Here is a 26661-nt window from a genome sequence, read left to right as displayed (position 1 = left end):
TTATTTCTACTAAAAATATTTGATTCGTTTTTTAAAAAAGATTTTATTCATTCATGAGAGACTCAGAGAGAGATGCAGAGACATCGACAGGGAGAGAAACAGGCTCCCTGCGCAGAGCCCGATACAGGATTTGATCCTAGGACCCTGGGATCACCACCTGACCAAAGGCAGCTGCTCAACCACCGAGACACCCAGGTGCCCCTGTTTGATTTATTTTTGTTCTGTTTTATATATCAAAATAAATACTAAAGACTGGGTATTTTCCTGTGATTGCAGCATTAGCTGGCTTCCATAGGCTATAATATATAATATTTTCATTGTAGTGGTTTCCGAGAAAGTGTGCAATTGAAATTTCCTTTTTTGCTTTGATCTAAAAATTATTTAACAGATATTTTTAGAATTTCCAAGTCTAAGAGATTTTTGTTGTTGGTCTCTGATTTTATCATTTCTAGTTTTCAGTTCATGAATAGAAATGGTCTAACATATATCTACTCCTTGAAATTATGAGATTTTCTTTCAGGCCTAATATGTTACCAATTTTTGTGAATATTCAAAGTGCTTTAAAAGCAGGAGTATTGGAGGACATAAATTAATGTGCATATATGTATCTATAATATTAACCTTATTATTTTTGAGTCTTCTCTCACTTTATTTTTTGATCATTGAGAGACACAAAATTGCAGTGTCAGTTACTCTTTGTTCTTATGTCCCCATTTCCTTCTAGTTTTCTTTTTCTTTTAGAGAAAGAGGGGTGGGGAAGGGCCGGAAGGAGAGGGAGAAATAATCTCAAGCAGACTCACACCCAGCATGGAGCTGGACACGGGGCTCGATCTCACGACTCTGAGATCATGACTTAAGTGGAAATCGAGAGTAGAACACTTGACTGAGCCACCCAGGGGCCCCTCCTTCTGGTTTTCTTACTTGCATTATTTCCCTACTATCAGGATATATTTATTTGTATGCTATTCTCTCAATCTTATTCTCACTTTCCTTCTGTGTTTAAATTCATTCAGTGCCCAAAAGTTTCCTAGTCATCCTCTTGTTTTCTCAGCAACAGCTTATCAGAACGATATTCCTTGAATATGTGGGTTTTCATAAATGCCTGCCTATAATTTTTATCCTTGAAGAACAACTTGGCTTAAATTTTTGTTGCATGATTGCTTTTTAGGTGTCTCTCCACTGTCTTCTGCTGTTGAAGTTTTCCATTACACAGTCAGGTGCAAAGCTCTGCTGTTTTTTTTATTCATGACTAGTAGTTTCGTTTGCATCCCCCAAAGATTCTTCCTTTACTTTTAATATTTAACATCTTTTAGCAGAATATCTTAGTATCTACTATCTGGATTTTCCTAGGTATATAACATGTTTTGAAAAATGTTTTGGGGAGGGGAAGGTTTGGTAAATTATAGATAAGTGTTTTTAAAATCATCTTTGCTTTCTTTTAAAGTGATTCTAATTGTGATATGTTACATCTCCTTTGTTTTCTGGACTTATCGCTTCAAATATTTTAAAATTCCTTCTTTAGTCCTATTGATTTTCTTTGCTTTTCTCATTTTTTCTCTCTGTGTCTGATGTGGTTTCTACTATGTCTAATTTATCTGGTTATCATGTAGTCATTGTAGTGGAATCTTTTTTCTTTTTTTTTTCTAAAGACAGCTTTTCATTCTGCCTCAGTTTCTTTCCTGAATTCTCTTGTTTCATTCCATATCTTCCTGTTGTTTGGACATCACTTCACCTCCTTTTGGCTGGCAAACTTTCAGTGAATTCTTTATTTTCACTTCTTTTAGATTGATGGTCATTCCAATAATTAAAAATCTCGTATTAGAATATTATATTTTTCCTCTATGCTGTTGGATCACTTTTCTGACTTGTTTTCTAGCCCTGCAGAGGTTTTTGCTGCTCTTTGGCTTTTTTCATTTCAGTGGTGTCTCGGTATGAATGTAATGATCATCTCCCTAAAATGAAACCCTAAATTAGAATGAGTTCGATCCTCCTGTACCACCAAGGAGGAGGATCCAGTGAGGAAGGATAGGAGGTGCTACAGCAGCTTCTTCAATTTCAAAGCTCAAGAGCTCCCCTTCCATGGCTCAGCAGTGCTTTTTGCAGCCAGATCTTCTTCGGCCTCAGCACCAGGACCCTGAGGAGTCCTCACTATTCCCCACCAGGCCTGGAACACTTAGGGCCACCCACCCTCACCCCCTGCAGTTTGCCGGTTTGGAGTGTTGGGCCCAGCATGAGCTTACAGGCAATTCAGTAATTGTGGGTTTTTCTCTCTCTCCTAATTTTGCTAAAAATGTGTGTATGTGCATATACATGTGTTTGTGTGGAGGGGAGAAAGGGTGGTTTTCACTCTCTTTTTTACTAGTTTTAGAGAGAATTGGAATTCAGCAACACTTCCCGAAGGACACAAAAATGCTGATAGGTAAAGAGGAGGAAGCAAGATTCTCAGGTCTCAGTTCCCTCCTGCCATCTCTTCTGCCAAGATAGCCCTGCCTCTCTCTCCCTATGCCAGAGATCCCTATGGATTCTGTGAGTATGTGATGTAGTTCCACAACACACCAGTTATGTTGGTCCTGTTTCCTTCTCACACAGGCTACCTCTGTCAAAGGCAAAGAAGAATTGGCTGGCTAGGGGAATAGAGTGGTGGTGCTCCACTCCAGTGAGAAAAAAAACAGAAGCCCTGGGTGAAAAAAAAATGAGGCCTGACTCAACCTGCTTATGCAATTAACTTTCTGCACAGCTTTCAATTAAGTATTCAAAGACCAATTATGCTCCCTTATATTGTTTGTTTTCGGCTATATGTTGACAGTTTTATTTGAGGGCTGGCCCGAGGCAAGGAAGACATGGAAGTCAATCTTAAATCACTTTGTCTTATTGTGACCTGTGATAAAAGGTTTAATGAGAAGGAAGTTCACTTTCATTGATTGGGTACTAGGTGCTAGAGATCCTGGACTTAGAACTAAATAGTCCCTATGTGAGTAAGTCCCTAAGTAAGCACTTTTCCTCATGTGATAATTTCACTTCACAGCCAGTGAAGTTGAAGCTGTCGACTAAGAAAGAAGTTTTTAGTCTCTTTTTATGTCCATTAGCATATATAAACAGGTAAAAATCTGATTTCCATCTGGGCCTTAGGGTTCCATAATCTCCAGGACAGAGACTCTTTCTGCCTTCTCTATTACTGGATTTCTGATGCCCCTCACAGGTCCTGATATAACACACACGCATGCACACACACACACACACGTGTACACACAGTATATTGAATAAATAAAAAAATACATCGACAGGACAATTGTTTCAAACTGATCTCTAACATCACTTTATTCTGATAATTGTGAATTTTATATATCTCTGAAAGCAAGTAAAGTATCAATCTTAAATTATACATAAACTCAAACATTCAAATATAAAATATCTTTTACCAAAATGGTGAAACAGCTAACTCTAGTAATGAAGCTGTACTCTGAACATTGTATAATCTGACATTTTATGGAGAGTATGTTCAGAAAAACAGTTCACAATCTCTTTTTACTTACATTGTGTGTGCTGTGTGTGTTGTTTTCAGATGTGAATGGGGTTTGAAATCAGAGAGACGGCTTCATGGTGCAGTTCCCCACTCGCTCTCTATTTATCCTTCAGCCAAAGACTTAATCTTTCCAAGCCCTGGTTTTCTAATTTGTTAAATAAAGATCACAGCAATTCACTGCATTCAATGAAGCAGCATCTAATACAGAGCTATCAGGAAGCACTAGTTCTGTTCCATTCTCATTTTAAACTCTCAGCCCTCTTCAGAACTCCATTCTCTGGCTCTAGTTTTCAGAATATGAACATTACTGGATCATAATCATTTTTAACCTAAACATATCAGTTCCTATTTGGTTGAAATGAATATCAATAAGAGTTCATAATTCTGAAACCCTGAAAATACACTGTTGATCTAAGAGCCAGTTGACAGGCATAGTAAGAGCCTCACTAAATGAAGAAAGCACCCACTTTAATGGTGTTTTCTCAGTCATTAATTGAGAAAGAAAAGAAAGAAGAGACTTGGTAAAAGGACTTGGGAATGAGATTAAAAGAACTTGATTTTTCCTTATAAACTAATGGCCCGGAAGCCATGTAATTAAATCCCACAAAGGCTCTGAATTCTGTTATTCCCTCATGGAAACATCATGATTGCCTCAGTCATTAGCTTTCAGGATGTCAGCCTTGACCAGCGTATTTCTGGTCTCATTAAACACTGTGCATTAGTGTTCAGTGACTTATAAAAGTAAACTTCCTTCTAGATAGCTTTGTGTGCCTGTACTGTAACATCCAAATGAATGTATGGCATGAGAAGGATCATAATTTAAAGTTGCCTTTCTTCAGGGCCCCCAGGTGGCTTAGTAGGTTAAATGTCTACCTTTGACTCAGGTCATGATCTGAGGGTCCTGGGATTGAGCCCTGTGTCAGGCTCTCTGCTCCTCGGGGAGCCTGCTTCGCTTTCTTCCTCTGCCTGCTGCTCCCCCCTTATTGTGCTCTCTCTCTGTTAAATAAATTAATTAATTTAAAAAAATTGCTTTTTCTCATCCTATATAGTGTTTAAATTTTTTATTTATTTATTTACTTATCTTTTTGAGAGAGAAAGAGGGGAGGAGGAGCAGAGGGAGAAGGAGAGAAAATCTCAAGCAGGCTCCATGCTCAGCATAGAGCCCCATGTAGGGCTTGATCTCATGACTCTGAGGATCATAACCTAAACCAAAATTAAGAGTTGGATGCACCACTCAGGTGCTCCTATAGTTTTGTTCTTAAACACAGTAAGGTTGAGTCCTAGAGCAAACAATTTGACATTACAAAATTTTAAGTTTTGTTTTCTCCTTTTAAAAGAAAATGAGTAGTTTATTCAGATTTTGTCTGGGAAAATTGGATTAAATTATAATTTTTAGAAATTCTATTATATAGCTTTTGCTTTTCTTGCTTCATGACAATTGTTTTCATAAATGCCAGATTTCCCTTTGTGAATTGTGCTTTCCAAGAGGGTGAAGACAAATGACTAGTGCTCACACAAGAATATAAGTATTTAGCAAAATAAAATAACTGTATTACTTTGCTAGGGCTTCTGTAACAAAGCACCACACACAGAATGGCTTAACAATGGAAATTTATTGTCTCCCAGTTCTGCAGGCTGGAAATTTGAAATCAAAGTATTGGCTAGCTTGGTTCCTTCTGATGGCTATGAGAGAAAGATTTGTTTCAGAGCTTTCTCCTTGGACTGTAGAAGGCCATCTTCTATATCTCTTTATGTTGTTTTCCCTTTATGCATATCTGTGTTCAGATTTCCCCTTTTATTATAAGGATGTCAGTCATTTTGGATTAGGGCTCACTCTCACGATCTCATTTGAACTTAATTACCTCTGTAAAGACCCTATCTCCAAATGAGGTCACATTCTAAGGTCTTAGAGATGAGGACTTCAACATAAGAATTTTGAAGGGGCAATAATTCAACCCATAATAGTAACCCTTTAAATATGTGCATTCTCTTCCTTTAAACTTGGGAGTCCTTTACAATGCTAAACAATGCTTTCTTGGTCTATCCTATTTAGAATAATATAAAACATATTTCTTCATTTTTTGCTAACATTAAGATTAATCTGCAACTTTGTTTTTAAGGTTTTATAAAATGCCCCATTAGGGACTCCTTTTAATTATTCACTTTTCACCACTGATAGATCATTCCCTGAGATGCAGTAATATGCACTTTGAGACTCATGATATATGGAAACTCAGTCTCATTAAAGTCAAACAGTTAATATGGGACAGAGCTGGGATTCAAATCTATATTTCATTGACTCTAAAGTAAATGCTTTTTCCATGGTCAACAATATATTTTAAAATGTTCATTTACTACCTATATTTTTAATGAAAAAGTATTGCTTTTCCTCATTGTAAATGTAGCAGGTACTTACTGAGGGATTTTTAAAAAGATTTATTTATTTATTTGAGAGAGAAAGAGTGAGCATGAGCAGGAGGAGCAGAAGGAGAGGAAGAGAGAATTTCAAGCAGGCTTCACACCCAGCATGGAGCCCAACACAGGGCTGAATCTCACCATCCTGAAATTATGACCTATGCAGAATCAAGAGTTGGATGCATAATTGACTGTGCCACCTAGGTGCCTCTCACTGAGGAAAATTTAGGGGAAAAAATCTCCCTGAATTATAGAGATTAATATTAAAATTACCCATAATTTTATCATCCAGAGACAGCCATTATATGTTAGCTTTCAGAATATATGTATAAATATTCCTATAATTCCATTTATATATTTATATCTATATAGAGCTACATGTGTAATTTTTTATATCATTAAAAGTTTTTTGCAAAAAATTTTCAAATTTCAAATCATTTTCTCAGTTAAGATCATCCTAATCTTACTAAAGAGTTATTTTTTAATTTTTTGAAATAATAATTCTTTTCATTGTTGGATTCTTTTGGAGAGAATAAGGCATAAGCCGATTGCACCTGAAATTTAACTTTCTGTTCTTACTTCCTACTGTCCCAGAGGAATGAGTAGTCCAAGACAGAGAAGGCAAGGGCAACAACCAGCACTTTGTCCTTTTTTTTCCACTCACTGTTTCATCTCTGAAGCCAAGACTTCTACCTAGGCATGAAGGTATTTAAATAAGTAACCCTTTCTCTCCCTCTCACTGATAGAAAAACTTGGATATTTCTCAGGGGAATTTCTCATAAACCCCCTCTCCACCACGAAATCTGAGACAAAAAATAAAGAGAAATTCTTTAGCCACTCTCCTAAATATAAGAAGAACCTTAAAAGAGTATGATGTCTAGATGTTATAGAACTGAGAGAAACCATTGATTGTTTTCAGAGGATGACCAGGAAGAACTAAATCATGTCAGGATCTGGGGACAGGACCTGTGATGAATACATCCTTTCATCTAATCACAGTGTCATTCCAAGGCTTCTCCAGGGAGATCTTACACACTCCTCACCATTGTGCTTATTTGTATTATGTGACATACACTTAGCCCAACACTTCCTTCTCCTGAACCCATAAGATCTATCTGATATTAACCCCTTGTAATCTGTTGGTTTGGGATTTGACTCTCTAAGTTTTGGTGTGGTAAGGCTGGAATTAGTCCTGATGAACACCCAGCAGGATGTCTTTCATGGCGGGGGCGGGGATGGTGGTGTCTGGCTTGCCCAGGTGCAGTAGCATAGCTGATTACAATTCCTCCCTTGCAGACTTGATTATTTACAGTAACTCCTGCCACTTGTGGCTCAGACTCATGGATCTTGTTCAGGGCTTATAATGGACGTAGAGCCTGGCCTTAGTTCCAACTGGTGATGCTAGGTGATTGGTGATCCACCTTTAGCCCTCCCTGGAATAGAGATAAAGGAGCTTCACTGCAGAATGAGCAAGATTTCTGTGGTGTTTCTGATGAGGCTGTTTAAGATAAAGGTCCTAAAGGTCCTGATTCTGTTCCTAGTGCCTCCCATGAGGTCCTTAGTCATGTGTCTGCAGCAGAAGGAATCACCGCAACTCATTCACTTTATAGTCAGGTATCCTTATACTACCTTATGATCTATTTTTTTCCAGAACATTGTGACAAGTTTTCTACTCTTATGGAAAATTCCTCTCATGGTTAAAGCTTTTAGTAAGTGCTATAAAGCTTAATAACTCTCTCTACTGAATAGGAATAATTATACAGTGGTTCATAAAATGTACTCGTGGTCTCATTTAGTTATTAGAAAGGCTAGAATATTGATTCTTGAATATGAAAAAATTTATAGGCTAAAGAGCCATAATATCAAATAGTTCTTTTGTTTATAAAGCTCTTTGGAAATGGAGTAACAAATGAGTTAATAATTAAAGCAATAATTTATCATTTGATTTTATATCAGAAAGCCTACATCTTCTTTTAAAAATAAACCTTCCACATATGCTATGTTATCAGAAAAGGTACGTGAAAATTCCACCTTAGTCTCCATATTGTTTCATCTGAAATATTTAAGGCTTTCTTAACATAAATTGTCACAGGTGTGTGCTTATTCTAGTCGACACTTAATCAGTGTGTAAATGTGTGTGTGTGTTTTCACTATCCATATAAAAGTGGATAAACTGCATAATATTTTTAGTGAGTATAATAGGTAGCTCTTGCCCTCTTATTGCTAAGGAATTAAAAAATTATCAGAACATACACTTTTAAAAATGATCACAGCTGTAAAGTCTCTTGTGTTAATATTGGAAATCTCTCCTTTATTTGGAATTTTAATCTCATTAGAATAATTGCATTATTTTCAGATCCCTTTTTTACATAAATGTGGCCTCTAGCTTAGCCCTCTAAATGAATTAGAATTCTTTTGGTTGCAAGTGACAGAAATACAACTCAAGATAAGTCAAGCTATTTGAATAATACAAATAATGATGACATTGTATGATTTATCATAGCTGGAATGGTATTTGAAGACTTATAAATAAAGAATAGCTGTAGAGAGGCACCTGAGTCTCACACTCAACTAATCTCAGTTCAGCTCTTGGTCTCATGGTCGTGAGTTTGAGCCTCATGTTGGAGGCTGCACTGGGCTTGGAGCCTACTTACAACAAAACAAAACCAAAAAAATTCCAAAGCTAATAACTGCAAAGACTTCCCTCATTACCTCATCATTGGTGTAGCTTTTTTTTTTTTTTTTTCTCTATCAGGCCCTTATCTCTTTTTGGTTTAATTTACACACAAGCTCTCTCCACCTGAAAATGAAGATGGTTGCATAACTTCCCATTGATAAGAGCTTCTTTTTTCTATTAATAATATATCAATGTAGAGAAGGATTCTGCTTGGCTAATTGGTTGGATTATATATTTATTCTCTGGACACATTACTGTTACTAGGAAAATGAGATAATAAAACTGGTTATTCCTTGGAATTACGAAGAGAAGCCCTGCCAGACTCATGTAAAAAGAGAGTATGATGGTTTCTCAAAGGACAAGAATCTAACCAATAGTAAATACCTGTCTATACATCCTCAAGCTATATTCCCTTTCCATCACTCTTGGCTGGCCCCAAACTACTACGCATCTGCTCTTCCCAAACTCTTTTCTCCTCTCATTTCTTGCTTTTCCCCTGGAAAGTTAACCTCTAAGTAATGTTTGCAGACTCCTGCCCCTTAAAAGACAGGACAAAATAACAGCATCATTATACTGAAAATTTCATTGGGCTGAAGAAGGTCCATATTGTCCTTTTTGTGCTTCTAGATAGATTATTGCTTTTGGAAAAAACTAAATAAATAAATTCAGGGGTTATTTAATAATATTTATGAAACCTATGTAAGGCATGGGCACTTAACAGAATTGGTATTGGTGTTCATGTTGGGACCATGTCCTGGAGGCCGCTACTCTAACTTAAGCCTTACTTTCCTGGTTCTGGATAATGGCAGTATCCTAGAATTTTGGGGACTGGGGCAGGTTAATAGTTGGGGATTCAGAGAAGATCAAACCAGCAACTCCTTACTAACCAGCACTGAGACTATCCTCATACTGATATGCAGTTGCTGCCTTTCCAACCTGGGTTACATGTATGTATGGAGGATTAACAGTTATGTAAGAGAATTACTTCAAGTAACTGACTTTAAGACAATTGTTTAGTACATAAACCAAAGATAATATGATTTTAAAACAGTTATTCTGTAGCTTTTTGTCTTGTTGATATTATTTTTCTTTTCCTGCATGTATTTCAAATGGGTCACTGAACTTCTTAAAATTATATGCAAATTTTATTGTATCAATGATACTTTTTTTTTTTTCTGGGAGAAGGCCAGCCACTTTTACCAGGTCTTTAAATAGGCCCATTCTATACACACACGTGCACACACACACACACACACACACACACGAAGCTTTAAAAATCACTGTTGTAGAATGTTATAATTTCCATCAATAGGGAAAAATAAAATTTATATAAGGACTTTACATAACAGTAGTATTGAATAACTAAATTACAATTTAAAAAGGAGTAGGATCATGCATGGCACATGCCAGCCTGAAGAAGAAATCTTATTCACTAAAGATTTCTCTCTGATGCTTACAACACCATTTTTATGCTTACTCTTACAGTCTTATTAATCATCAAATGAGGGGTTAACTTTGTTTCCATTTAACTCAGCTCATTACCAATTTTCGTTGACATGAACTCACAGGTAAAAACTACGAGTATTCTTGTGTTAGTCCTTATGAATTTTTCCAAAGAGTTATAAGGTATGAAACAGTGCTCCATATCAAAGATAATTGGGCCTAAAGATTGTCTGCCTTTATAGAACAGTAGCTAGAAAAGTTTCAGTTTGCAATTTATAATGAGGAAAACTAGCCTAAACTTTAGAGAGAATGTCTAATAAGCCAGAAGGGTAAAAGCCAAGTGAGGTCAGAGCTGTCTCTTTTACAAATGGTAAAGTCTAAACTTAGGTCCTAGCCAGGCCGGACTATGCCCTTAGAGTTATTAAGGATAAACAATTGTCAAGGAACAAGCCCATGATTAACACCAAAACTTAAACAATTCTAGGGCATTTCCTTAAGTTCTACATTTGCTTTATTGATCTTGAAATTTTTTAGGAAAAGCTATACAGTAGTAAAGAGAATTCCTGAGCCCTAGGCAATGAGTAAATAAGGACTATACTTCATGGGGACAATGATTCTATTTTGATAATTTAAGAAAATAAAGTTCTCAGGTGTTACAGCTGGTTATGAATATCTAGGAGTCAGTTTCTCAGAGTATTTATTTACATCCTTCCATGATTATTACATCTGATGACCAGACTCAGATTTTCCTATATAAATGTATGGTACTGAGTTTGTTTTAAAAGAATAAGAAATTTCGCAGATCCCTGGGTGGCTCAGTGGTTTAGCTCCTGCCTTCGGCCCCAGGCATGATCCTGGAGTCCTGGGATTGAGTTCCACAATGGACTCCCTGCATGGGGCCTGCTTCTCCCCCTGCCTGTGTCTCTGTCTCTGTCTCTCTCTCTGTGTGTGTGTCTCTCATGAATAAATAAATAAAATCCTTAAAAAAAGAAAAGAAATTTCATAGTTTTATATTATGAAACTCATGATTGGCTTCTACTTTTCCTTTTGCATGGTTTTATTTTAGCCTAGCCTTTCCCCTCCCCCCAACCCTAGTTTTGTTTTGGCTCCTCAACATCTCTTATAATTTTAGCACTAATCACATTTTTGGTGTTCAAAATTATGCAATTCATTTGGTGTGAGGTAAAAGAGAAATTTCTTTTTAAAGGTCCTTGAGATGAATCCCTAAAAGACCCTGGGTTAATTCACATATTCAACAAATATTTCTTTACATTTGTAAGGCAAGCATCAGCTATGTTCATTGAACTTAGCAAAACAGACCTGGCATACAGTTAAATGGAGGAGAGTGACATGAACTAATCAGGTGAGCAGATAACCATAAAGTTCCACATAATTCCAAGCAACTGTAAGAGCTCTAAACAAAACAAAACAAAACGCCAAAAAAATAATGAGAGAGCTTGGAAAAGTAATAGAAGAGGTTATGTCAGATGGAGAGAAGGGAGATGTTATAGCAAACTTCTCTGGGAAGGAAATATGTTAGCAATGAGAAGGTGTCAACAACTGTGGGAGAAGGAAGAGCTAAGTAGAGAAAGTAGCATGTCCAAAGGTCCACTCAGGAGCTGAAAGAAGGTCAGTATGGGTAAAATGAGTGGGAAAGAGAATGGCATGAAGTGAAGAAAGAGAGAACTTTATGGAAACCATGGTGCAGTTCACCTACTTTGTGGCATTCTGTCTCTGCTACTGGCTTCATTGTGTTTGGATAGGGATGTGACGCTAGAGCTAATCAGTGAGTTGTAAGCACAAAAGATGCATTTAACATTCTGGTCAATTCCTAAAATAAGGCTAGTAATAATTGTTCAGATCACCTTTGCATTGGTGTTGGACTTCTTAGCCATCTGCAAAACAAAGGAAAAATGGTATTGGGTGCTATATAAAGGGAAGCAGAGGTTGGGAAGAAGAGGTAAAGGTCTCTTTCAGAGGCAGATCTGAGAGGTAAAATTATTTTGCGTAATGTTGGAGTAGGTTCTGCTAGGGTGGAGAGTGGTGGGCAGGTGGGCAGAAAGAACTTTCCCTTAATCTGAAGAAGGAAGAGAGGATGTATAGTGCCTATGACCTTGGTGAGGTTACCCTTCTCAGACTATAATGCTTCGTAGAAATAAAGAATAAAATTAGTCACTTTCCTGTCTACTGAGAAAATTTCCAGAGGGGCCCAAGGCCATTGATGTAGGATGTTTTAACAGTCCTGCCTACTCAGAACACAAGAACCTATGATCCTGTCAAGAAGGCCAGTGACCCTATCTTTCAATAGCTGTTAGACTCCACCTGGTGTGGAGCTATGCCTGGGGTCTGCTTGGGAATGTGGCATTGTTCCTTCTCCCATTAATGTTTTTGAAAAGATTCAACTCTTCATAGTGCCCTACTAACATTAGACCACGGGCATTACGAGTAGCTGTGGTCTTCAAACTGAGTCTTTGAGTTCTGCAGTATGACAGGGCATTACCAGAGTTATCTTGTTGTGAGTACTTTTGAAAACATCATTTCAAATTCTCAATTAATATGTGTTCCCTTTCCTGAAACAGATCTGCCTTAGAACCAATCCAGATGGAGTTACAAGTTCTCTTTTCCAATTTCTCTTTTCATAATTATCCCTCTCCCACTTGACAAAGAGACATACACCTCTTTCCCACTACAGATTTCACTATGGTGCATTGCTCTGAAAAATATCTAAAAATTTTCCAAAAGAAATCAAAAGGATAATTTGAACTACTAATTTGGTAATGGTATTAAAAAAGTGAATTACTCTAATGATTAACTTTTTTTTGTACCAAAAAATAAATATCAATTCTTTTAACAAAATTGAAGGAGGACTTTTTTCAATTCTACAGCTGATAGACATTTGAGAATGATGTTTGGTATTTATCTCCTCAGTTTTGGGGTGCTTTTTGGCATGTGTCTGGATTGTAAGGGATCTAATAATATTACCATAATAACACTTGCCCCATTCTCACATACCTATTTAGTTGTAGCACTTATTATAAAACTTAAATATAGTAATATAATTTATTCTAACAGTGAGATATATTCATCCTCAAATAAATGAGCAGATTGAGAAATTCAAGACCATTTGCCTCATTAAGATTTCCAGTGAAATTTCAGTTTCACATTAAGTAGTTATTAAAACTTATAAAATGTTTCAAATAATTATGTACTAAACTCTGTGATTTTAATGACAGCTCCACTTAGAAGAAAAAATTGAATACTCAAGGCATTACGGTCACGGTATATTGTTAAACAATTAAATGTCCATTTACATGCTTTTTTTTAAATTTATTTTTTATTGGTGTTCAATTTACTAACATACAGAGTTAGTGCCCAGTGCCCGTCACCCAATCACTCCCACCCCCCGCCCTCCTCCCCTTCTACCACCCCTAGTTCGTTTCCCAGAGTTAGCAGTCTTTACGTTCTGTCTCCCTTTCTGACATTTCCCACACATTTCTTCTCCCTTCCCTTATATTCCCTTTCACTATTATTTATATTCCCCACATGAATGAGAACATATAATGTTTGTCCTTCTCCGACTGACTCATTTCACTCAGCATAATACCCTCCAGTTCCATCCCCGTTGAAGCAAATGGTGGGTATTTGTCATTTCTAATAGCTGAGTAATATTCCATTGTATACATAAACCACATCTTTATCCACTCATCTTTCGATGGACACCGAGGCTCCTTCCACAGTTTGGCTATTGTGGTCATTGCTACTATAAACATTGGGGTGCAGGTGTCCCTGCGTTTCATTGCATCTGTATCTTTGGGGTAAATCCCCAACAGTGCCATTGCTGGGTCGTAGGGCAGGTCTATTTTTAACTCTTTGAGGAACCTCCACACAGTTTTCCAGAGTGGCTGCACCAGTTCACATTCCCACCAACAGTGTAAGAGGGTTCCCTTTTCTCCGCATCCTCTCCAACATTTGTTGTTTCCTGCCTTGTTAATTTTCCCCATTCTCACTGGTGTGAGGTGGTATCTCATTGTGGTTTTGATTTGTATTTCCCTGATGGCAAGTGATGCAGAGCATTTTCTCATGTGCATGTTGGCCATGTCTATGTCTTCCTCTGTGAGATTTCTGTTCATGTCTTGCCCATTTCATGATTGGATTGTTTGTTTCTTTGGTGTTGAGTTTAATAAGTTCTTTATAGATCTTGGAAACTAGCCCTTTATCTGATATGTCATTTGCAAATATCTCCTCCCATTCTGTAGGTTGTCTTTTAGTTTTGTTGACTGTATCCTTTGCTGTGCAAAAGCTTCTTATCTTGATGAAGTCCCAATAGTTCATTTTTGCTTTTGTTTCTTTTGCCTTCGTGGATGTATCTTGGAAGAAGTTACTGTGGCTGAGTTCAAAAAGGTGTTGCCTGTGTTCTTCTCTAGGATTTTGATGGAATCTTGTCTCACATTTAGATCTTTTATCCATTTTGAGTTTATCTTTGTGTATGGTGAGAGAGTGGTCTAGTTTCATTCTTCTGCATGTGGATGTCCAATTTTCCCAGCACCATTTATTGAAGAGACTGTCTTTCTTCCAATGGATAGTCTTTCCTCCTTTATCGAATATTAGTTGACCATAAAGTTCAGGGTCCACTCCTGGGTTCTCTATTCTGTTCCATTGATCTATGTGTCTGTTTTTGTGCCAGTACCACACTGTCTTGATGATGACAGCTTTGTAGTACAACCTGAAATCTGGCAATGTGAGGCCCCCAGATATGGTTTTCTTTTTTAAAATTCCCCTGGCTATTCGGGGTCTTTTCTGATTCCACACAAATCTTTTTTTTTTTTTTTTTTTTTTGCCAACAAATCTTAAGTTTATTTAAGGGAAATAAGATTTTTTTTTTTAACCCTTCATCTTATAAACTGACATAGGGAAGCAATTTTTCAGAAGTTAAGAATGTATTTTCCTTGAAGTAAAGTACTTATTTTTCCTGAGAAACATCAATATTTCTGAGTATCTTTCTATAAATTAGTTCACATGGATAGTAGTCTTTCTTTTTCAGCTAATCTAAGAATTAGATTTTTCTTGATACCATGGGTGTTTGCTAACTGCTTATGAAAGTGCAAATATTAAATCCATGTTTTTCTTAAGGGTTTCTTTTTTTTTGTTAATTCTTAGAGTTTTTCTTTTTTCTTTTCTTTTTTGCTAGAGAGAAAGAGAGAGTGTGCATGTGCACCCTTGTCCGTGCAGAGTGGAGGGTGGAGGGGCAGAGGGAGAGGGAGAGAGAGCATCTCAAGCAGGCTCCACACCCACCCTGGGATCACGACTTGAGTCAAAATCAAGAGTCAGATGCTTAACTGACTGAGTCACCCAGGTGCCCAATTTATGGTTTTCATAAAGAAAACAAAACACTTTTTTTCTGCGATTCACAATAAGAAGTACATTTTACAGTGCAGCCTAACACATACATAAGCATAAATACACATTTACATAGTTTTGAAACAGTATTTTATGAAAAATAATTCCCCTTCTTGTAGCTATACTCATAATTCTATTTTATTCTATTTCTTTAAGAGACTACTTGTAATGACCTACTAAATCAATTTCTTGACTGGTAGTATGAAAAACACTTTGTTATGAAATGATACAAAAATCTATTTTATTTTGAGTTGAGAAGAAAAAACATGATTCTGGGCCATTTAAACGAATTATCTGAACATATTCTATGATAAAAAGATTAAAAGTTAAATCCTCAAATCATGAAGGTTCTGGTTTAAATTTATTTGTTAAAATTATTTGTGTTAGATTTATAATGACTTCTGGAACAATGATATTGAGTGGACCCAGGCTATCAACAAAAATGAAAAAATAAAATTTTTAAAAGTTGCAAAGGTGTTCTAGCTCCAAATTCCACTGAAATCTGTTGTACTGCTTATGAACACCTATGGTTACATTTTAGCACATAGAGAATTCCATCCAGGGTGTCCACCCAAGCTAAATGCATGTATCTAAGGATGATTCCACACAAATCTTAAAATAATTTGTTCTAACTCTCTGAAGAAAGTCCATGGTATTTTGATAGGGATTGCATTAAACGTGTATATTGCCCTGGGTAACATTGACAATATTTTCACAATATTAATTCTGCCAATCCATGAGCATGGAATATTTTTACATCTCTTTGTGTCTTCCTCAATTTCTTTCAGAAGTATTCTATAGTTTTGAGGGTATAGATCCTTTACATCTTTGGTTAGGTTTATTCCTAGGTATCTTATACTTTTGGGTGCAATTGTAAATGGAATTGACTCCTTAATTTCTCTTTCTTCAGTCTCATTGTTAGTGTATAGAAATGCCACTGATTTCTGGGCATTGATTTTGTATCCTGCCACGCTACCGAATTGCTGTATGAGTTCTAGCAATCTTGGGGTGGAGACTTTTGGGTTTTCTATGTAGAGTATCATGTCATCAGCGAAGAGGGAGAGTTTGACTTCTTCTTTGCCAATTTGAATGCCTTGAATGTCTTTTTGTTGTCTAATTGCTGAGGCTAGGACTTCCAGTACTGTGTTGAATAGCAGTGGTGAGAGTGGACATCCCTGTCTTGTTCCTGATCTTAGGGGAAAGGATCCCAGTGCTTCCCCATTGAGAATGATATTTGCTGTGGGCTTTTCGTAGATGGCTTTTAAGATGTCGAGGAATGTTCCCTCTATCCCTACACTCTGAAGAGTTTTGATCAGGAATGGATGCTGTATTTTGTCAAATGCTTTCTCTGCATCTAATGAGAGGATCATATGGTTCTTGGTTTTTCTCTTGCTGATATGATGAATCACATTGATTGTTTTACGGGTGTTGAACCAGCCTTGTGTCCCAGGGATAAATCCTACTTGGTCATGGTGAATAATTTTCTTAATGTATTGTTGGATCCTATTGGCCAGTATCTTGTTGAGAATTTTTGCATCCATGTTCATCAGGGATATTGGTCTGAAATTCTCCTTTTTGGTGGGGTCTTTGTCTGGTTTTGGAATTAAGGTGATGCTGGCCTCATAGAACGAATTTGGAAGTACTCCATCTCTTTCTATCTTTCCAAACAGCTTTAGGAGAATAGGTATGGTTTCTTTTTAAACGTTTGATAAAATTCCCCTGGGAAGCCATCTGGCCCTGGACTCTTGTGTCTTGGGAAGTTTTTGATGACTGCTTCAATTTCCTCCGTGATTATTGGCCTGTTGAGGTTTTCTATTTCTTCCTTTTCCAGTTTTGGTAGTTTGTGGCTTTCCAGGAATGCGTCCATTTCTTCCAGATTGCCTAATTTATTGGCGTATAGCTGTTCATAATATGTTTTTAAAATCGTTTGTATTTCCTTGGTGTTGATAGTGATCTCTCCTTTCTCATTCATGATTTTATTAATTTGAGTCTTCTCTCTCTTCTTTTTAATAAGGCTGGCTAATGGTTTATCTATCTTATTAATTCTTTCAAAGAACCAACTCCTGGTTCTGTTGATCTGTTCCACAGTTCTTCTGGTCTCGATTTCGTTGAGTTCTGCTCGAATCTTTATTAACTCCCTTCTTCTCCTGGGTGTAGGATCTATTTGCTGTTTTTTCTCTAGCTCCTTTATGTGTAAGGTTAGCTTTTGTATTTGAGTTCTTTCCAGTTTTTGAATGGATGCTTGTATTGCGATGTATTTCCCCCTTAGGACTGCTTTTGCTGCATCCCAAAGATTTTGAACGGTTGTATCTTCATTCTCATTAGTTTCCATGAATCTTTTTAATTCTTCCTTAATTTCTTGGTTTACCCTTTCATCTTTTAGCAGGATGGTCCTTAACCTCCACGTGTTTGAGTTCCTTCCAAACTTCTTGTTGTGATTTAGTTCTAATTTCAAGGCATTATGGTCTCAGAATATGCAGGGGATGATCCCAATCTTTTGGTATTGGTTCAGACCCGATTTGTGACCCAGTATGTGGTCTATTCTGGAGAAAGTTCCATGTGCTCTTGTGAAGAATGTGTATTCAGTTGAGTTTGGATGTAAAGTTCTGTAGATATCTGTGAAATCCATCTGGTCCAGTGTATCATTTAAAGCTTTCGTTTCTTTGGAGATGTTGTGCTTAGAAGACCTATCGAGTATAGAAAGAGCTAGATTAAAGTCACCAAGTATAAGTGTATTATTATCTAAGTATTTCTTCACTTTGGTTAATAATTGATTTATATATTTGGCAGCTCCCACATTCAGGGCATATATATTGAGGATTGTTAAGTCCTCTTGTTGGATAGATCCTTTAAGTATGATATAGTGTCCCTCTTCATCTCTCACTACAGTCTTCGGGGTAAATTTTAGTTTATCTGATATAAGGATGGCTACCCCTGCTTTCTTTTGAGGACCATTCGAATGGTAAATGGTTCTCCAACCTTTTATTTTCAGGCTGTAGGTGTCCTTCTGTCTAAAATGAGTCTCTTGTAGACAGCAAATAGATGGGTCCTGCTTTTTTATCCAGTCTGAACCCTGTGCCTTTTGATGGGGTCATTAAGCCCGTTCACGTTCAGAGTTACTATTGAGAGATATGAGTTTAGTGTCATCATGATATCTATTCAGTCCTTGTTTTTGTGAATTGTTCCACTGAACTTCTTCTTAAAGGGGAATTTTAAGAGTCCCCCTTAAAATTTCTTGCAGAGCTCGTTTGGAGGTCACATATTCTTTCAGTTGCTGCCTGTCTTGGAAGCTCTTTATCTCTCCTTCCATTTTGAATGAGAGCCTTGCTGGATAAAGTATTCTTGGTTGCATGTTCTTCTCATTTAGGACCCTGAATATATCCTGCCAGCCCTTTCTGGCCTGCCAGGTCTCTGTGGAGAGGTCTGTTGTTACCCTAATATTCCTCCCCATAAAAGTCAGGGATTTCTTGTCTCTTGCTGCTTTAAGGATCTTCTCTTTATCTTTGGAATTTGCAAGCTTCACTATTAAATGTCGAGGTGTTGAACTGTTTTTATTGATTTTAGGGGGGGATCTCACTATTTCCTGGATCTGAATGCTTGTTTCCCTTCTCAGATTAGGAAAGTTTTCAGCTAGAATTTGTTCAAATACATATTCTGGCCCTCTGTCCTTTTCGGCACCCTTGGGAACACCAATTAAACGTAGGTTTTTCTTCCTCAGGCTGTCGTTTATTTCCCTTAATCTATCTTCATGGTCTTTTAATTGTTTGTCTCTTTTTTTCTCAGTTTCCCTCTTTGCTATCAACTTGTCTTCTATGTCACTCACTCGTTCTTCCACCTCGTTAACCCTTGTCGTTAGGACTTCTAGTTTGGATTGCACCTCATTCAATTGATTTTTAATTTCTGCCTGATTAGCTCTAAATTCTGCAGTCATGAAGTCTCTTGAGTCCTTTATGCTTTTTTCTAGAGCCACCAGTAGCTGTATAATAGTGCTTCTGAATTGGCTTTCTGACATTGAATTGTAATCCAGATTTTGTAACTCTGTGGGAGAGAGGACCATTTCTGATTCTTTCTTTTGAGGTGAGGTTTTCCTTCTAGTCATTTTGCTCAGTGCAGAGTGGCCAAAAGCAAGTTGTATTGGGAAAAGGAGAAAAAGAGAGAAGAGAAAGAAGGAAAGAAAAGAGAAAGAGGAAAAAAAAAAAGAAAGAAAAAAAAAAGAAAAAGAGAAAGAAAAAGGAAAAAAGGGGGTGGGGGAAGGAAACAAATCAAAAAGCAAAACAAAACAAAACAAAACAACAACAAAAAAAAAAAAAGAAAGAAGAAAAGAACCACGGGGGAGTATCTTCTGATTCTGTGTACTTTAAGTCCCTTGACTTCCCCTGGACCTTGTCCGTCTAGCTGGTCTTCTGGGGGAGGGGCCTGTTGTGCTGATTTTCAGGTGTTAGCACTTGGGGGAGCTGCTCTGCCCCCTGCCTGGTGCAGGGCTCAGTGGGGTTGTTTACCCCGTGAGGCCCCAGGAGGAACAGCCCCAGTGGCGGGGCCAGCTCTGGAGCCCTGGATTCAGCCCCCGCAGTAACTCCAGAGTTCTCCGTCTGCAGGGCCTGGAGGCTCCGGGGCGGGGCCGCTGATCTGCTCATCTCGCAGCAGGAGCGTCCTTGCTGACCTGGGCCCTCTCGGTCTCTGCCTGTCCCGGGGGGAGGCCGGATCCTGGGCTGTGACCCGGCGCCCTGTGCTCCCGGTCTGCACTGTTGGATTTGCGCTCCCGCCCCCGCAGCCCCCTCCGCTGGGAGCCTCTTCCTCCGCCCGAGCCCCTCCGAGCTGCTCCGGGTCCCGCCGTGCGCGCTGCAGCCCTTAGGGAGCTCGGCGCACCCTCCCCGGGGCGCAGGTGTCTGTTACTGTCCCCGGGAGCCCGAGGGCATCCTCACCCTCCTGGGGTCCTGCTCCAGCTCCCTGCGAGCCCCTTTCCACCCGGGAAGGTCGGTGCAGCTCCTGCTCCTCCGGGACGGGGCTCTCCTGTCCTGGGGACACTCGCCCCGGCCTCAGCCCGGCTCCTCGTGGGCCCCTCCCCCTTGGAGGCCTTTTGTTTCTTTATTTCTTTTTTCCCCGTCTTCCTACCTTGATACAAGCGCGAACTCTTCTCACTGTAGCATTCTAGCTGTTCTCTCTTTAATTCTCAGGCCGAATTCATAGATTTTCAGGATGATTTGAAGGTTTTCTAGGTAATTTGGTGGAGACAGGTGATTTGGAGACCCTACTCTTATGCCATCTTGCCCCGCCTCCTCCATTTACATGCTTTTTTATTGCAATGACATTTGGTAGGACTATGAAATGCATTGAAATTTAAAATACATTATAAGTTTGATAACAATTTCTTTTAAGTGGAATGGAAATACAAGTTTAAGGGGAAATAGTAATAATATTAAATTTCTGGTTGTTAATGAAGGCTTTGTTCATAAATTTTTTTAATGGATAATGGAGACCAAATTACCATGGCATTTTGATTTCATTGGATACAATTTTAGAAAATTATTTATCAGTTTTGTTTGAAAATGTGAGTTTTACAATGAGATAACCTGTTTCTTTTCTTTTTTTTTTTTAACCTGTTTCTTATAACTATTATTTATTTAGCAAATATTAAAACTTATGATGAAAAAATAATTTTGCCTTGAAAATATATGGGGGAGCAAACAGCTTATCAAAAATATTTTCTTTTCTTTTATTATTATTATTTTTTAAGATTTTACTTATTTATTCGAGAGAGAGAGAGAGAGAGAGAGGCAGAGACACAGGCAGAAGGAGGAGCAGGCTCCATGCTGGGAGCCTGATGTGGGACTCCATTCCGGGTCTCCAGGATCAGGCCCTGGGCCAAAGGCAGATGCTAAACCGCTGAGCCACCCAGGCTGCCCCAAAAATATTTTAGATAATATAAAACTGAAGTTTGAAAGTCACTGGCACTGGGAGTTTTTTCCCCAGGTCTGACTTCCTATTCTCAAAATTCTTACATAGACCATTGCCAATTGTAGTCACAGTTAAGCCAAACTCATTTGTCAGGTATGCTAAAAAATACATAGAAATTGGAGATATAAACTTGATAGTGTCAAGTGTTGGCAGGCAACAATTATCTAGAGAATTACAGTCCTGATGAGAATGGTTAGTTAACCTGTGGTCTTTTGAATTTCCTGGGATTAGAATGTTGAAGGTATGTCCTTGAAAAGGCAAGTATGGATATGGAGGGGTGCCTGCCGGCAAAGATTGGAAAGAAAGGCCTTCTTACCTTCCTGGTCAGAGTTAACAAGCTTATGGAGAAAGAGAAGAAAACAAGAGAATGTACCCAATTTAGAAATAAGAGATAGAGAAGAGTGGGTTAGAATGGGATGGACTTTTTCCTTTTAAGTTGAAAGCAAGTTAACAGAAAGGGAGTGGAAAAGAAAGAATTAAAATCTTAACAAAACAAGCAAATAGATAAAATTCATGGTAGGATGAAATATATTCGATTTAAAACAATAGATAAAAAGAAACAGGGCAGCCCCGTTGGCGCAGCGGTTTAGCGCCGCCTGCAGCCCAGAGCGTGATCCTGGAGATCCTGGAGACCCTGGATTGAGTCCCACCTCAGGCTCTCTGTATGATGCCTGCTTCTCCCTCTGCCTGTGTCTCTGCCTCTCTCTCTCTCTCTCTCTCTTTCTCTGAATAAATAAATAAAATCTTAAAGAAAAAAAAAAGTTAGAAACAAATGAGGTCAAAGTTAAAGCAGAAAAATAAATAAATAAAATTAAAGCAGGAAAAGTATTAAAAGAATCAGCTTATGTTGTGAAAATAAACATGCAAAGAAAATGAAAGATTAAGAATTTAGAACTAAAGAAAGTAAAAAAAAAAAAAAACCCTAAAGACCTTCAAAAAAAAAAACAAATAAACAGTTGGAGGTGAAAGAGTGATAGAAATAGATGGGTGGGGTGCAAAAGTTGAGAGCATGATGACTTAGTGGTAAGTGAGCAGAGAAGGGCCCTCTCTGTCATTTCTTCCAGTAAGGCCTGGTAGCCTGCAGCCCAGTGAATGGAGGACTGCTCACAAGGTGACCCATGTTTCCTTAATACAAACAACTGAGACAGAGGAGTGGCTGAGCTTGGCTCCAAGCAAGTAATTACCTTATATTTCAACATTGTGTTGGGAGGATTATTTAGTGGGGACATTCCTGCATAGATAAGACAGGTGATAGTGGGATAAGGGGGCAAGAGAGAGACTGGGAAGGTGGAGTCTGCATCACCACCACCCCCCTTTCATCTCAATTATGTTGCCACATTTGTTTGTGGTAGGATTGGTTGACTCTGAAAGCTAATGGAGGGAAGTTTGGTGAGAATAAAAGAGCCTGCACACAGAGTGGAGCCTTGCTTCTCACTATCCCAAATAGGAGCAGGTGTGTGCTCTCCAGCTTCTGAGGCCCAAACTGAAGAAAAGGCTCTAACATGACTGTGTCCACCAATGCAGCATTGCAGTAAATGAGAATCTGAATCCCAGCGCAGTTTAGTGCCCAGTGTCCCTGGAGTGCATACTGCCCAGCAAGGCAAAGGTAGCCCTTAGGATAGGTTGCCAAGTGTGTGTGGAAAGAAAGGAGCAGTTAGATGAAGGAGACGATGGCATGTTTTATCATCAACATTTTTTTGTCTTTTGGTGCAGCCAACTTCCCTTCCTTCTTTTCTAGTGACCTTAGCCATTTTTAGCTTCCGGTAGCTTGAGCCACATTGCTTCTCTAAGCACAGAGTTTTCCTCATGATCCCATGCTTAGATCTGCTCTGGGGAATGAGAGCTTTCGTCTCCTGGGCCCTACAGGTGCTGCTAAATCAAAGGCCACTAGTACTATTGTCTTGTCCTACTCTGGTCTCTTGTCTAAGATGTTCAGTAGTGATGAATAGATTTTAGCAAAAGTATGGATAGGCATATGAAATAACCTGGAAGCTTGCTTTAAAAACAGACTCCAGCTGTGTCAAGGAATTCTATTCCACTGTCTTTTGGTGGGTGTTTCTTAAATGGGCTACCTGACAGTAATTTGTCAGATTCTTTCTAGGCCTTTTCTCAGAGGTACCAGCCTTGTGAGTATCATGCCACTTAGTATGTTTTCCTGGCAATTTTTTATTCCTGGGAAGATCATTTTACATTAAGATATATATATTTCTAGAAGCAGAGAAATGTCTGAGTAACCTAAACATTTATGGAAGTTAAAATAATGATGTGTGCTTTTTTAGTAGCATGTCAGAGATTTTCCTGAAAATATCAGGCAAAAGTATCTGACGTGGATTATAAAATGGTTTCTTCTGTAAAAGCAGAATGAACAAAAAGAAAAAAGAATCCTACTACACTATTACTAGATTTCAGGCAGAACTTTAGGAAGTCTGTTATGATAAACAGGAGGAGCAAACATTAATGTATATTGTAAAATGTCACTGCTTGAATGTGGATGTCACTTGATCTCTCAAAACTGATGAATACAAATGAGATTCCATTAACCATGTTGTCTATCCTAACTGCGGAGAGTCTTGGCTCCCCCTCTGCATAACTGTAGCACCCTAGTCTCTCCCGTTCTCACTTTCTCTTCCTGTTCCAATCTCCTCCCTTTATTTCTGAGAGTCTCCAGTATTTTGTACTGCACTGTCAGTAGTTTTACTTCTTGTCATCCCTCATCCCAGTCTCTTTCCTTACTGCCCTATGTCCTTCTAGGCAGGGCCATCTTTTGGTGGCGCCCCATCCCTCTCTCTGTGGATGATGCTTCCGTGGTCTCTGATACCCACACATGTAAGATGGTGGAGGAACTGACCCTTTGCCCACCTCCATGCTGTATTTCATCACCTGTACATTGAAGCAGAACTGTTGTGCTCAGATTTTTTTTTTAATGAATATAGTTACTTCACAATCTGACTATAAATCCTTTCTTCATTTGGGCTAAAAACCAAATCATCATTTGTGAATATGTTGTAGGGATATACAATATTTTCTGGGAAGAAAGGTGACAGACACCATTACTGTCCCCAAATCCCCACTGTATTAGTTCAGGCTACCATAACACGATCACATGGAATGGGTGGCTTAAATGACAGTAAGTTGTTTTCTCATGTTCTCGTAGTCCGAGGTCATGGGGCCAGCATGGTCAAGTTTCTGGTGAGATCTCTTCCTGGCTTTCAGGTAGCTGCCTTGCTGCTGTGTCCTCACATGGCAGACAAACAGGGCTCTGATGTCTCTTCCTCTTCTTATAAGGGCACCAGGTCCTTAACCTGAATATCCTCCTAATGGTCCTATCTCCAAATATGGTACCGTCAAGGAATAGTTTCACCATATCAATTTGAGCATATAGAATTCATTCCATGGCACCCACTATTCTCTTGTTCCTTTCACAACATGACAACTAGCTCACCTCCTTCCTAGCTCACCTTCCAAAGTAAAAGTGGCTGTCCTAATCAACTCAGGCATATAGTGCTGCCACAGCAAATAGCCAAATTACAAATTCCATTTTGGGCACATTTCAAACAATCGTGTATATAAACGGTATCACAGAAGTCATAACTTCTCTGTGACATGGAATACTTAACTTTCATTCTGGAATTCATTCTCTTACCCGCCTTAGGAACCCACTGACAGAAAGTGAACAACCTTTTAGAATTTCTGGAAAAAAAAAAAAGAAGAAGAAGAGAGTTTTCTTTGAGCCCCAGTTAGGACAGCTGCCTGAGATACACAATCTTCAGGAAGAAGAGAGTGCTCCAGAGAAGGAATGTTTAATACAGTGTTATAAATGTTTTTTGTTTCACTGAGTTACAAATCATCATGATGAAGGACATCCCAGAAAATTAAAAACTTTATCTTATGCTTTTGTATGTGCAAGGTTGCAGGCTTCGGAGGCGTGGGGATGGAACTTAGGGAGACTTTTTTCAAGTTTGAAATGTTACTTTTAGGTTATTTGCTAATAAAGCAGTTTTATACTGTGGGCTCAGGGTAGAAACAGAGTCCAAACTTTTAAGTTTGGTAAGTCATTCCAACCATGGTAAATGTTAAAGTGTGGCTTCCCTGGAGCCCAAGAGCAGGGTCCACAAACATTAAATGTTGAAAATTTCCTTTATCAAATCCCACCTGTAACCATCTCTGTGATATAGCTCTTTAGTCCCTGGGGAAGCCTCTATGATTAGGGTTAAGCCTACTGATACATTCTGGACTTGTAGAATGAAAGACCACAAGTTTGGGACCAGTCAGACCTGATCCTGAATACTAGCTGCCTTACTTACTACCTGCCAGGAGTGGCAAGCTATGTAAACTCTCTAACACTGAGTTTCATTCTTAGCAAATGAAGAAAATGAATAATACTTATTATCTTGCAGAACTTTTGAAAATTAAAGATAATAAATTAGTGTGCCCCCAGGATTATACCTGGCACATGGCTTACTGACTTGTTATATGATGCTTTGAAGAAGAGAGAGGAGAAGGAGGAGGAGCTGCTTAAGGAGTTCTTTGAAGTCCTCATATGATCTTTCATTCACCGAAACCAACTATAGCATTTTTAGAAGCGGGAGGTTGGGAAAACCATGCTGATAAATTAAATAAGCAATGAGGTGCTGAAGTTCTCCAAATGTTGGAAATTTTGGGTCCATCAAGACACAGTGGTGTTCTAATGTAGCTTTTCTTCTTAAGCTCAATTAGATTTTCTAAATTTTAGATACATTCTTGTATTTACACGAATAATAACTTCATTTTTTTTTTTTGAGACATGGAACAATTTATAAGAAAATTCAAGGAGAACTCGTGTGTCTTCCCTCCTGATGTTCAAAGAAATAGACTGAGCTTTCCTTCTGTTTCTTTCAGTCCAAGTTTACATTTGCAAAGCCAGGTGAAGGGGCCTGTAACTGGGCCCAGCCAATCTGTTTTCCTGCCATTGTTGTCTGCAACATAGATTCTCTTTTCTTTTCTTTTTTTCTTTTTTCTTTTCTTTTCTTTTTTCTCTTTCTTTTCTTTTTTCTTTTCTTTTCTTTTCTTTTCTTTTCTTCTTTTCTTTCTTTCTTTCTTTCTTTCTTTCTTTCTTTCTTTCTTTCTTTCTTTCTTTCTTTCTTTCTTTCTTTCTTCTGGAACACTTCACTAATTTGCATGTCATCCTTGCACAGGGGCCATGCTAATCTTCTCTGTATCATTACAATTTCAGTCTGTGTGCTGCCTAAGCGAGCACCAGATTTCACTTTAA

At 38.3% G+C, this 26661-nt stretch overlaps 1 protein-coding gene, 2 long non-coding RNA genes and 1 other non-coding gene across 12 annotated transcripts in view; 2 read left to right on the top strand and 2 right to left on the bottom strand.

Moving 5' to 3' along the window:
* LOC144314128 (uncharacterized) overlaps positions 1–7725 on the top strand; it is a 32644-nt gene extending 24919 nt beyond the window's left edge. Inside the window, exons 2-4 of the long non-coding RNA XR_013379817.1 lie at positions 2363–2526; positions 6533–6643; positions 7590–7725. This is a non-coding gene — a long non-coding RNA (uncharacterized LOC144314128). The remainder of the gene's footprint in view (positions 1–2362; positions 2527–6532; positions 6644–7589) is intronic.
* PDE4D (phosphodiesterase 4D) overlaps positions 1–26661 on the top strand; it is a 1385565-nt gene that overhangs the window by 369752 nt on the left and 989152 nt on the right. The gene's annotated exons all lie outside the window — the stretch shown is intronic.
* The window catches only part of LOC144314129 (uncharacterized), a 107397-nt gene that overhangs the window by 21987 nt on the left and 58749 nt on the right, over positions 1–26661 (bottom strand). The gene's annotated exons all lie outside the window — the stretch shown is intronic.
* Positions 26540–26646, bottom strand: LOC144315066 (U6 spliceosomal RNA). The gene has a single exon (XR_013380868.1). It is a non-coding gene; the product is annotated as a U6 spliceosomal RNA (small nuclear RNA).

This window comes from Canis aureus, chromosome 5 (genome assembly GCF_053574225.1).
Source record: "Canis aureus isolate CA01 chromosome 5, VMU_Caureus_v.1.0, whole genome shotgun sequence".
NCBI lineage: Eukaryota > Metazoa > Chordata > Mammalia > Carnivora > Canidae > Canis > Canis aureus.
Note: the sequence above shows the minus strand (reverse complement) of the source record. Positions and strands in the feature narration are given on the sequence as shown.